The following is a 13235-nucleotide window of genomic DNA, read 5'->3' as shown; positions in this document are numbered from 1 at the left end:
GTTGGAGAGTATTAGTGTGTAGTGGTGTGAACTAGTGTGTGTTGGAGAGTATGAGTGTCTGTTAGAGAGTATTAGTGTGTAGTGGTGTGAACTAGTGTGTGTTGGAGAGTATGAGTGTGTGTTGGAAAGTATGAGTGTGTAGTGGTGGGAATTAGTGTGTGTTGGAGAGTATGAGTGTCTGTTGGAGAGTATGAGTGTGTAGTGGTGGGAATGAGTGTGTGGTGGTGGTGGTGGTGGTGGTGGTGGTGGTGGTGGTGGTGGTGGTGGTGTGTCTGTCTCCCACTCAGGCAGGAACCTACTATATCACGAGGCGTGTGTACGACTGTGTTGGTGTGTATGATTGTGTATGAGTGTGTGGTGGTTTATCTCTTTACTCCCTCCCACCCCCCCACCCACCCAGGGGTGCTGTGTGTAAATAAGCATACGTGCCCCCCACCCCCCCAGATGCGAGCTACAACATCCATCCATCACCCCCAGCCCCGAGTCATCTCCTGGGACCGAGGTTACCATCGGCCCCTCGCCCTCCTGCTCGCCCCCCACTTGCCCCCAGCCATCATTTAGTGAGTTCTGTTCAGAGAGTGTTGCGGATGTGTAACACTATCTGAGGCCGTGGCAGACACAGGAAGACAAACCACTGGCCAGTGGGGTGGGGTGTATGTGTGGAGGGGGGTGGGGGGGGGGGGGCGTGTGCATAGAGCTGTGGCAGACAGACAGACAGACAGACAGACAGACAGACAGACAGACAGACAGACAGACAGACAGACGATTGTATAGACAACTACAGAGGTGAGCTCATGTCTTTGTCTTTGTCACTTGTTTGTGGCCAATTGTGTCAGCTGCTTTACACACAAGCCTACAGTAATTCACAATTTTGTTTTTGAAAATACAATTATTTTATATCATCCACTTTATACTGTACAGTACATGCAGTAATCCACTCAGATGTACCCCCAGTGGTGGACATGACATCCTATAAAGGGCGGCATGTTAACCCAGATATATATTTATAGCACATATATTTAGATATATACTGTACTGTACATATATATATAGTGGACCTAGACTCTGTGAAATGATCTCTCACCCCTCTTTCTCCACCAGATCCGCTTATGTATCTTAGCCAACATGAAATGACACATGTTAATAGAGGTTTATTCCATTTATAACTGTATTTACAGGGGATCTGCATGCACTGGCCTAATAACAGGGAATTAATAGACTAAGGGTAGAGAGGAGAGAGTGAGAGAGTGAGAGAGTGAGAGAGTGAAGTGAGTGCAAAAGGGTGAGAAGGCGAGAATGAGAGAGGCGGGAGGGAGAGTTAGTTCCAAAGTGAGCAAGTGAGTTCGAAAGACTGAAGTGACAGTGAAACAGTGGCAAGTCAAATCAAGCACACCTCAAGTTTTTCCAAGTATTGGAAACCTTTTAAAATGCGTATTTTTCCCAGGTCTGTGCTCTACTGACACATTTGCCTCTTGTCAGGTCCTGTACAGGCCTAGACTGATTACAGGGGATAATAATATAGACCCTGGCACCACAGAGAGGTTTAAGCACTTTAGCCTCTTCCTGTTCATCACTGGGCATCTCGTCACTCTCCCCAATGATTACAGAGAGAGGACCAGAGGTGGGAGAGAGAGGGAGGGAGGGAGGACGGAGAGGGAGGGAGGACAGAAGAGAGGAGGGAGGGAGAGGATGGAGGGAAGGAGGTGGAAAGAAGAGAGAGCGAGAGGGAGGGAGGGAGAGCTGAAGATAAAGATGATTACAGAGAGAGGAAGAGAGGTAGGAGAAGAGGGAGATAGAGAGGGAGGGAGGGTGGAGAGATGGATGGAGGGAGCTAGATAGAAAGGAAGAGAGGTAGGGAGGGAGGGAGACGCTGCTCTAATGGATTAAGGCTGCATTATCCTCCACGTCTGTGCTTAAATATTCATCAGGCCATTAGGTGGAGATCTCCTGGTGCCAGTTGCTATTGTCCTAAAGGGTTAATTACGTACAGAGAGGGGTAAATCTCCAGGACTTAGACTTCTTAAGTATGGATATTCTGATTAACAAAGGCTGTGTTATTTCATGTTATTTACATAAAGGCTACACTGTACTTCCACCAAGATTACATTTTCATAATGGAGCCAGATGCTCCATGTTTAAGCCAAGGTTTCATTTGGCCAGCTTTGTTTTGGCCTAATTAAAAATCAGTCTTATCAAAGTGAGTGATAAACACACACGCACACGCACACACACACACACACACACACACACACACACACCCACCCCCCCCCCCCCACACACACACACACACACACACAGACACACACACACACAAACAGGATGAAGTCCTCCATAGCAGTACAGAAGATAAAGTCCTTATATGACTGCCTGATTTCACCAGACAGTGCTCAATTTGACCAAGTGAGCTACATCATACCGACTCAAGGAATATGTTATATCTTGTACATTAAGCCAACAGTTTCATGGTGTATTATATAACTAAATATGTCTATTAATGTAAAGAATAAGATCAAAATAAATGTGACCAGAATTTTCAACTTGCTGTGATAACTATCTTAGTGCTCCTTGTGTGATTAGCTTGTTTAAATGTCCCATCACAATTTGAAGTTGGTTTGAATTTTCTGTGGTGGATTGAATAATGCATTCAAATACTGTATACTGCATATTAAATACGTATGTACTACTAATACTGCATAATATATGTGATGGTGCTGTTGGATGAAATTTATGACTGAAAACTTGCCATATAGTAAATCCGATTGACTGAAGCACGCTTTGATAAGATTTGTTTTATTTGTTATTTTTCCTCCTTTGTTTCTGAGAATTTTTAAATCAGCTTGTTGTCTGAATGCAATATCCACAATATCTGTATCCACTCTGTAAATCTCATAATAATAATACATTTACAATAAAATAAAATAAAACATCTTGTGTTGACTTACTGTACTTTACAAGCTCCTCAGCCTATCAAAGAATATTCAACTACAGTATTTCTCTGAAGAGATATCTTGTTACAGATACCAGTTTGTCCAATCAGGTCTTATTTGTCTTTCTCCATGGTGAGATAACTCCTAACTGAAAGGCTGTGTTGTGGTTACTGAGCGCTATCAGTTGTATTTACACACCAACCATCAATCAAAATATGCTTTTAGGGAGGGACAGCGGTTTCTCCTACTCTCTGCTCCTTTAATGTCATAAACACTGAAGATTTTTTCTATTTTTTTGATTGTATTTCAAATTCATCACCGATGTCAGGAGATGTACGGTAGTCCCTGTTGGATTGCGGTCAGCCGGACCGCTTTGCGTCTATCTCCCCTTTTATGTTCTTAAATATTCATAAGTAGCTTTGCAACATTAATATCTTAGATGGCTTACAAGAACACTTAAATAATATCTTGTGCTCCTGCCCCCCCCCCCCCCTCCCTCCACTCTCCCCGCTTCTTGTTGTTAATTTGCGTAATGCATTTGGTTGTTTCAGAGGCGGGGGCTAGAGGGGGGGTTTTGAGGATTAGTGTCAAGCCTCTGCACTGTGCTGTGGTCATTCACCGGCTCATAATTATGATGCTTCTGCTGCTCTCATCTGCTCCTGTAATCTCTGCTACCCCTCTGACTGTAGCCTAGCCTAGCCCCAGCCCCAGCCCCAGCCCCAGCCCCAGCCCCAGCCCCAGCCCCAGCCCCAGCCCCAGCCCCAACCCCAGCTCCAGCCCCAGCCCCAGCCCCAGCCCCAGCCCCAACCCCAGCTCCAGCCCCAGTTCCAGCCCCAGCCCCAGCCCCAGCCCCAGCCCCAGCCGCAGCCGCAGCCGCAGCCGCAGCCGCAGCCGCAGCCGCAGCCCCAGCCCCAGCCACAGCCCCAGCCCCAGTCCTAGCCCCAGCCCCAGCCCCAGCCCCAGCCCCAGCTCCAGCTTATCTCCTCAAAGCTAGAACACTAAATCCAATTTCTTTCTGAAACTAAGGCAGCTTCTACTAAGACTAACATTCCTCTGTCTTAAAAGGACACTTCACCGATTGTTGACCTCAGAGTCGAATCAGATCACCTTACAAACGTGTGGGCATGTGAGCATTTTGGACGTTGTAGGAAGTTCATCATTCAGACTGTTACATAAAGGTCAGATAAAAGGCTATTTTCTCGCTTATTTGCTTGATTTGTTTTATATTTCCTGGCTATTTAGACAACAAAGACCACAAGTAACTTGCTGTTGAGTCGTGGTGACAATCTGTGAAATCTTCCTTTTAAGACACGCTACAGAAGTTTATTAGCAAATGTTTTGCTTGAGTGTTGAGTATATGGTTATCATACTCCTATGATATAATATCAATCAATGTCTTGCATCATTAAACCACACAATCCTCACGTTCAGGCTTAAACATTTTGGCAAAATAAGCGGACACTTTTTTTTAATGTAAATTCTCACTACTAAGAGGACCCCTTTTGGCTTAAGAGCACCCCCAGAGGCAAATGTATCCGTACTGTAACTTTAAGTAGCACTGTCCTAAGCTGTCCTTGGTAATACTCGGCTTATAACATCATCCCTGTCCAGCCAGCCACACTCAAGGTGACTGCGCCATTTGGTCAGTAGCAAATGATTACTTACCGTTTTAGGCCCAGACACTTTTAATGCCTTTACGGGTGAACGGAAGCAAAGAGGACTTCAGAGGCTCAATGGCTGCTTAGAGGGATTACTGAGAGTCTTAGTGCTACAAAGCTCCTCCTTCTGTAGAGATCCCACTGCTATCTTAATCACAGCCCTATGCAGCAGCTCTCACTGAGGACTATGGAGCTGTAGAGAGTGGAGGTTTAACAGCCCGGCTTAATCCACTCAGCCTGGAGTTTGGCCCTTTTGTGGGATTCCATTGGTTGCATGGGGGGTAAAGTAAATCGAGCGCAGCTCAAGTATGTGGAAGTAGTAGTTGGATGGTGTCATGCGTGTATGATACTAAATCACAATACAAATATTATTGAAACAAGTATTTGAAAGTATTGACCATATGTATTTGACCTGTCATTTGGTGGACGCTTGGACCGACCTCTCACCATGCCAATCACATCCTCTGCTGTGCTGATCGATTGCCAGCCACATTGGCGTTCGCCCATGACACATCTCACACCGGAAATCCTACAATGTTACACTGTATATCATGTGACGTCAAATGCTATATAATGTTACATACATATATCCTATAAGGTCCTATAATGTTATATATAGCGTCCTCTGCTGCATGAGTGGTGCCAATCAGAGTTGAGAACAGCTTCATCTGTGTCCTTGAGGAGAGAGAGAGGCAGATGGGATTGGTAGAGCCATACATCCTCATCCTCGGGCCTGTTCACGGCTGCCGTAACCAAGCTGCTTTACCTGTACTTAAGACTTCCGAGTTTTAATGACTACGCCACACGGACACACATCACACTCACACACTGCCCCCCCCCCCTCCCCCCCCCCCCTCTTCATTATTAGGACTGTGTGGTCCTGTATTAGTATTCTAGAGTCCCATAGGGAGCTCCCTGCTGCTGCTCACTGGCACATCTCTCCCTCTTCTTGTTCCCCAAACAAACGCATGCGGGCCCCTGTCAAAATCACAGCTTCTGGAGCGGCGAGATGTGGGACGCACAGGGGGAGGTGTGTGTGAGTGTGTGTGTGTGAGTGTGTGTGTGTGTGTGTGTGTGCGTGTGTGTGTGTGTGTGTGTGTGTGTGTGTGCGTGCATGCGCGCGTGTGTGTGTGTGTGTGTGTGTGTGCGTGTGTGTGTGTGTGTGTGTGTGCGTGCGTGTGTGTGTGTGTGTGTGTGTGTGTGTGTGTGTGTGGGTGTGTGTGTGTGCGTCTGTGTGTGTGTGTGTGTGTGTGTGTGTGTGTGGTGGGGGGGGAGAGGGTGGCGAGGGAGGTAGGAAGTGGAGGAAGTGAACTCTAAGCAGACTGAGGGGGCCTCTTCATTACCACGCACGCCTCTGTAGGTGTATCGGACCGCGGCTTCCTTCAATAAGACAAATTTCCTGGCGGAGTGTCTACGCAGGGCCGGGGGAAGCCAGTCGGAAAAGAGTGATAGGGCCCGAGCGGGCGAGGTTCATCAAAGTCACCCCTCGCGACGCCGCTCATTTTTCAGTGGCTGAGAGGGGCGCCTACCTGGGAGTACACCTGTGAGGTATATTGGACAAATTGAGCGACAACATGTCTCTTTCATATTTCACGGCACAGCGGTTCTGCTTTGGAGGGAGGGACGGGGGGAGATGGGGGTGGTTTGCTCAAGGGGGAGAGATGGCCTCTCTCTCCTCGCCACCATTCGGAGCCATTATAGGTTTACCATGTTAGCTCTCAGCCGCTTGCCTACACTCACCCTCAGCACCCCCCACCCCCCACCTCACCACCACCCACCCCCCACCCCCCACTCAGACCTTCACAGCCCCCCAACCCTGCCAAATCCCTCCACCAGAGGCCAGAAAATAAACTAGATATAAAGAAACATATTCTGGAGCATTACAGTTTTTCAGTGGATAATTAAGGTGCCATATGGGAACCTCCTTCACATCAGTTCCATCTTTTCACATCTAAGTTGGGAATAACAGCAGGGAAAGAGAGGATTTAAACTGGGTAGAAGGGATAATATGTTGGCAGTCCAGCCCTATCGGAGAGAGTGCATCCACTGTTATCTGTACTTCATCACCATGGTCAAAACGCATCATCATCACATTTTTCCAGGAAGTAAATATAAGCTTAGCATGAGGACTTTTATGAGGCTTGTATGCACAAAATTTCATTTAAGTCATTTAGTAGACGCTTTTTTCCAAAGCGGCTTACAATAAGTACATATGTCTAAGTAAGTGAATCAACTATACAATAGTCAAGTAAATCCTTCGATAAGGAGTGCCATCAGTAGTCAGAGTGCTAGGGAAAGGAACTAACTTTATTGTATTTATTTATTTATTTATTTATTTTTATAATGGTAGGGTAGGGTGTTAGGGGGTGGAGAGGTCTGATATTGTCTGATATTTGGGGACCATTCATATTTCATATCTTGAATCCCATCCCATCCTTCTCTCTGATCCCAACCCTGCTTGACCCCAACCCTGCTAAAAATGACAAGCTACCAGCCAGGGAGAAGGCGTTTGCCCCCCCCCCCCCCCCCCCTCCCGTCCTGTACCAACGTCTACACCCTGTCCCACAGTGGGAGTCACGACCATCCATGACATTGGCACCACCACTCTACCTACCCATCTATCTATCATACCCTTTGCAGCCTGGTATTTAACCCTGGTGGCTGATAGACACCATTCAATCACCTCCAGAGAAGGAAAAAAAAACATTCCTTCAAAGCTTTGTCCATAGACAGGGGGCTGGGGGGCACTGCAGGATCTCCCAAAGGTAGACCAGGTTATCATCAAGCTGTGATGACTCGCGCCTCGTGTCAGTGGAGTTTTGATTGTACGAAGCACCTCCAGTTGGCCTTAGGCTGCTCTCGGTCATCGGGGTAGAACAGAATGGCCGTGGTGGGTCCGCACACACAATCAGTGCCATCACTCCGTAGCTGTCATCCCGAACCGCACGCTAGATGTGCTCCAACAGGCAGAGATATCAGTTACGGGCTCTCTCCTGCAGCGTGGGTTAAAACCTACAAAGGACGGCATGGTGAGGTTGGGTCTCTGTTGTTTTCGACACGGTTTACTCTGGAAATGAAGCTAATCCATCACTTCTCACACAAACACACACACACACATACACAGAAACACGCGCACGCACACACACACACACACACACACACACACACACACACACACACACACACACACACACACACACATAGCCGCCCTCTCCTCTCACCTCCATGTCATATGGCACATCAATGCCCTCTGGCTGGACATCTATATCTAGTCATAAACACACAATTGTTTTATGTGTTACCTCGAACAAGCTGTGTTGTGACAACAGTATTGCCTTAGCATGACAATGATACCTTTAGCATGAAAATTGCTAGTAAGTGATTTGGGGAAAATCTATGTAATGTAGTCCTTATCAATAGTTTATTAAAGCTTAAAGCCGTTGTCTAAAATGGGACCGTGGTGACTTCTGTCAAACATGTCCCTTCAACATAATTTATTGTCTCACGAATAGAAAGTATGTTTTTTCACTCAGCGCCTTTCACTGTCCTTTTTCTTCTCTGTCTCTCGTCTCATTCACGCCATTGCCTCAATGGCCAGTATTTCTTTTCTGTCTCCTAAGATGGCTGAGTAATGCTCCATTAATAGCCAAGTCAAGCCCAAGTTTATTTCTCTGTTTAAACATTAGCTTTTATCGACCTCCATTAGTTTGATCAATATCTCCGCATTTGAGGAGGAGGTGGTGACATTTTGAGGTTAATGATCATACATTCCAAAATCAATTAAATGGATCGCGCTCAGGCAGAGTTTTGACCACTGCAACTGCTGTCATGCAATAGTAACACTTAGACTCTACAATTATGATTGTTTTATTCCAATCACTCTCTTTCTCTCTCACACACACATGCACACACACACACACGCACACACACACACACAGACAGGCACAACGCCGCCCCCCCCCCCCCCCCCCCCCCCCCACACACACACACACACTCACAAACACACTACGACAACAACAACAAAAGAAAACAAAATCCATTATTGTCTTCCGATGCCACCTTAAGGCTCCTGTGACATGTACAAACTGTTGCCGGCGGCGACGGCAACGCGGCTTTGATTTTCTGTGCCGTGAAGGTTGAGTCGAGTCATTTTGCACCCAATTACACCGCAGTAAATTTGGCGGATGGCTCTTGTCGCGTGGTATTGATCCGCAGTGTCACCTTGAACTTGTTTATTGACACATCGGAGCGGGCCTCTCAATTTACTGCCGCTCAATTATATTGCATTCATATGATGTCACACACACACATGCCCGTCATTGGAGATTGTATCCATTTGTACCTACAACCCCCCCCCCTCTCCCACACTCACCCATCGCTCTCCCCACCACCACTTCACCCACCCCCCCCCCCCCCCCCCCTCAGTCACACACACACACACACACACACGCACGCACACATACACACACACTCCCCTGTCTGCCTCTCTCTCTATCACCTGCGACAGGCCTGCCCGCGCCATCTCCCCCTGACCTTTTCTGCCAGACAGATGGCACTGTAGCAGCAACATCATTAGCGCATGTCATACAGCCCCACCCCCCCCCACACCCCCTACTGGATTCCCTCTTATTTTAAGTGAAACATACTTGTTCAACAAATGGATTTTCAATTTGCCGCCATCAGACACATTGTACGTCTGGAGTTTTTCTCCTCTGCATGAAGGGAAAATCGCTCAAAAGGATAGAGATGGAGACCGGGCGGTGCGGCCCCCAGGATTTTTCTCCACCACTTTTCCCCCCATTGTATCAAGGTTGGTTTATTGCAGCGGCCGAAATCGGTTTACTGCATAAGGATCATCCTTCTCTCTGCAGCGCCTGTATTTGTTAGGCTGACTTTCCCCTAGGAAGTTTTTTTCCACAGATAGAAAAAAATAAAAAAAATAAATACAGATATAGGGTGGAAAGTGCAAATAAATACTGTACAGTGATATCCTTATTTTGTGAAAGCCCCCCCCCCCCCCCCCCGCCTAAAAAAATAAATAAAAAACCAATGCGGATAAGAGTTAGGCCTCAGAATGCAGTTGTTACCACTCTATGATTGCGTCATGCAACAGCCGTTCAAGAGCTATCGAACAACTTAATCGAAGTTGTACACTCCTATTGTTAGTACAGTATCCAAAACCCACTGATGAGATCATTAAAATGATCTGTGTACATGACTCTCAGCCGCCCCCCCCCTCCAACCCCTCCACTGCACCCTCCTCCGAGGGGTCCCATTACCCATGAGTCCCCACTCAGCGTTGACCATAGAGGGCACGGGTCAGTGGGAGAGGGCAGGGGAGCCCCTTTTAATGCCCAGGCACAGATGGGCCATCTACTGCCGGGTGGGGTCAGAGTTCACCTGGAGAACCTCTGATTCCTGTCCATCCATCAGATTTTATGGCAGACAAGTGTCACCACAAGCACACACTCTGGGGGGGGGGACACTGGCTGGTGAGTGGAGGGCAGGGCAGGAGGGCGAGCAATCTAAAACACCATGTGTTCATATCATTGATATCAAACAAAATGCAAGAACGAATGAAAGAGAGAAAGAAAAGAGATAGAGACAGAGAAAGAGAGAGAGAGAGAGAGAGAGAGGGAAGAAGCGGGGGGGGGGGGGGGTAAAGAAAGAAAGAACAAATAAAGAATGGACAAATACTGTAGTATAGCTGAACTTGCATTAAAGGTTTAGTAGCTCTGGTTCCAGCTCTGTGCTTAACATGTATTGGTTGGTTCTCTTTGGGGACCCAAGGGTCGGTTGCAACGTTCGTCTCCTGTCACATTTTGTCCTGTCACCCACTCCCATATGCTGTAGTAATGACAATTTAATTTCCCATCTAATTAGAGTGTTACTTAAATGATGCAGTTTTTTACATACATATCTGAATATACATGTAATACAGTGCCCTGCATAAGTAATGGGACAGTGAAGCATGTTGTCTTCTTTTGGCTCTATACTACAAGAGTTTGGATTCAAAATCAAACCATTACTATGAGGTTAAAGTAGAGATTCTCACATTTTATTTGAGGGTATTTGAGTACATATTGATTTTACCATTTAGAAATGACAACACTTTTTATACATAGTCCCACTATTTCAGGGCACCAAAACAACTGTCCCACTGATGAGGAACACTCTCCAGGAGGTTGGCTTGAATGTGTCAGAGACTACCATCCACGGAATATGTCACCAGCCAAACTACAGAGGCTTCACTGCAAAGTGCAAACCACTAGTTATTCTCAAAAAGGATGGTCGGGTTACAATTTGCTAAAAAAGTACCTAAAAAGCTTGCAGAGGTTTGGAAAAAGGTCTTGTGGGTAGATAAGATTAATATTATCATGTACCAGAGTAATTGCAAGCGGAATGTTTGGAGAAAAAGGGATCAGCCCAAGATTTACAGCATACCTCCTCATCTGTGAAACATGGTGGAGGGGGTGTTATGGTTTGGGCATGTATAGCTGCCACTAGAACTGGCTAACTTGTCTTAATTGATGATGTAACTGCTGACGGCAGCAGTGTACAGAAACATCTTGTCTACTTGATTCATTGGATAGCACTTCATCACTTCATCATACAGTAAAACAATGACCCAAAACATAGTGCCATAGCAACTAGGGAGTTTTTTCAGGGCCAAAAAGTGGAAAGATCTTGACTGGCCAAGTTAATCTTCAGATTTAAATCTAATTGAACATGCATTTCATTTCCTGATGATAAGATTTTAAGCAAAAAGGCTTCAACACAAACAACAACTGAAGATGGCTGTAGTACAGGCCTGGCAGAGCATCACCAGGGAAGATAACCATCGTCTGGTGGGTAGTGGCTACATAAACAAACCCAAAGTGTGGAATGCATGTGTCCTTGTCCAATGGACGCTTTTGTCTACTATTTATCACACAGACAAGTCAAGAGGTGACGAGATGACAAGGGGAGACTTAATCTTCTCTTGGTCTTTGTGTAAATAATGTCTAATCATCTTATCCTGCTCATTTGGCTAATGGTGACATACTAAGCACTGTTGTTTAAACCCTCCCATGCCTCCTTGCCCCATGCCCCGGTCCTCAGTAAGGACTGTGTGTGTGTGTGTATGTGTATGTGTATGTGTGTGTGTGTGTGTGTGTGTGTGTGTGTGTGTGTGTGTGTGTGTGTGTGTGTGTGTGTGCGTGTGTGCGTGTGTGCGTGTGTGTGTGTTTAAACCCTCTCCGTTGCCTCATCCTTGTCCTCATCCAGCACTCCTTGATTAAAGCTACCCTCCAAAAGCTACCCTCCATTTAATTTGGGGTTCCACTCAACTGCCTTTCACAAAGTCCCTTTCAATAACTGTAACTATCCATTTTAATACCACAGTGATGGTAAGTAAAAATAACCTTAGCCTAATATCTTAAGATTAAATACATCTTTTAGAGTCTGCATCTGGTAATATAGTGCTTTAAGCTGTCCTGCCCCTGTTTCCCACCGGCTATAGAGGGGGCTTTGGAGGCTGAGGCTGAGCCTTCAGGGCTTTGCAACACCATAGGAAATTACTCTGAATAATAATAATAATGTAAATTGTAAATGCATCATGTAATTGAGGTTTGCAATATAGATAGAGTCTGGATTGGAAGCTTTTTGAAGTAATGGTGTAATTCAGTGGACAGACTTGAATGGATGAAAAAGACGGTGGATTTAGAGGGGCAGAGACAGAGAAAGAGGGAGAGAGGGAAGGAAAGAGAGGGTCATATGAAAGGCAGAGGAAGTAAAGAGAGAGAGAGAGAGAGAGAGAGAGAGAGAGAGAGAGAGAGAGAGAGAGAGAGACAGAGAGACAGAGAGAGTGAGACTATCAGCACTTGACTGGTTGTCTGCACAAAAACAATATTTGCAAATATGTAATGAAAGATCTATGTCGGCCCCACAGTTAAACATAAATAAATACTGTCCAGTAGGCTTCTATAGGATCAATATATTATATTTGGTAGAATAAATACATTGCACATTGTAGGATGTATATATTAAGTAGGCCACCAGTAGGATAGATATAGTATATTTCATAGTATTACAACATATTTTATTTTTGGGGGGATTAACTTAGCGTACATACTATTAGATAAATACTCCATTGGAAATGATAATGGCAAGGGGAGAGAAGGACTGTGATGATGAGGAAAAAGAGGCAGAGGAAAGAGAAAGAAAGAGAGATGGAGAGAACGATGAGGGAGATAAAGAGGCGGGGTCACACACAGGAAGTGTTTTGGCTCTGGGCCACCCTCCCACTGTGTAAATAATTTCTCTCTCTTATTAAATTGTGGGTTAAGGACTCATTGCTCCTGTGATATGCCTGAAACGTGAAACACACACACACACACACACACACACACACACACACACACACACACACACACACACACACAGGCAGATTGTGCTCTAATGACATCTGGACACCTCCGAGCTTGGGCTCTGTGGCAAGGCCGTCACATACACCTGGAGCAAGGCATGCTGGTCTTTCCCATGAGCGGATCCCCGCCGCGCGGCTGCCACTATCCTCCATTAACTTCATCATGAGCGAGCGCCCCAGACGCAGGCAGCCAGCTAACCCAGGGGAACATACACACACACACACACACAGACACACACACAT

Source organism: Argentina silus (genome assembly GCF_951799395.1).
Source record: "Argentina silus genome assembly, chromosome: 5".
NCBI lineage: Eukaryota > Metazoa > Chordata > Actinopteri > Argentiniformes > Argentinidae > Argentina > Argentina silus.
This window is presented reverse-complemented; position numbering follows the sequence as displayed.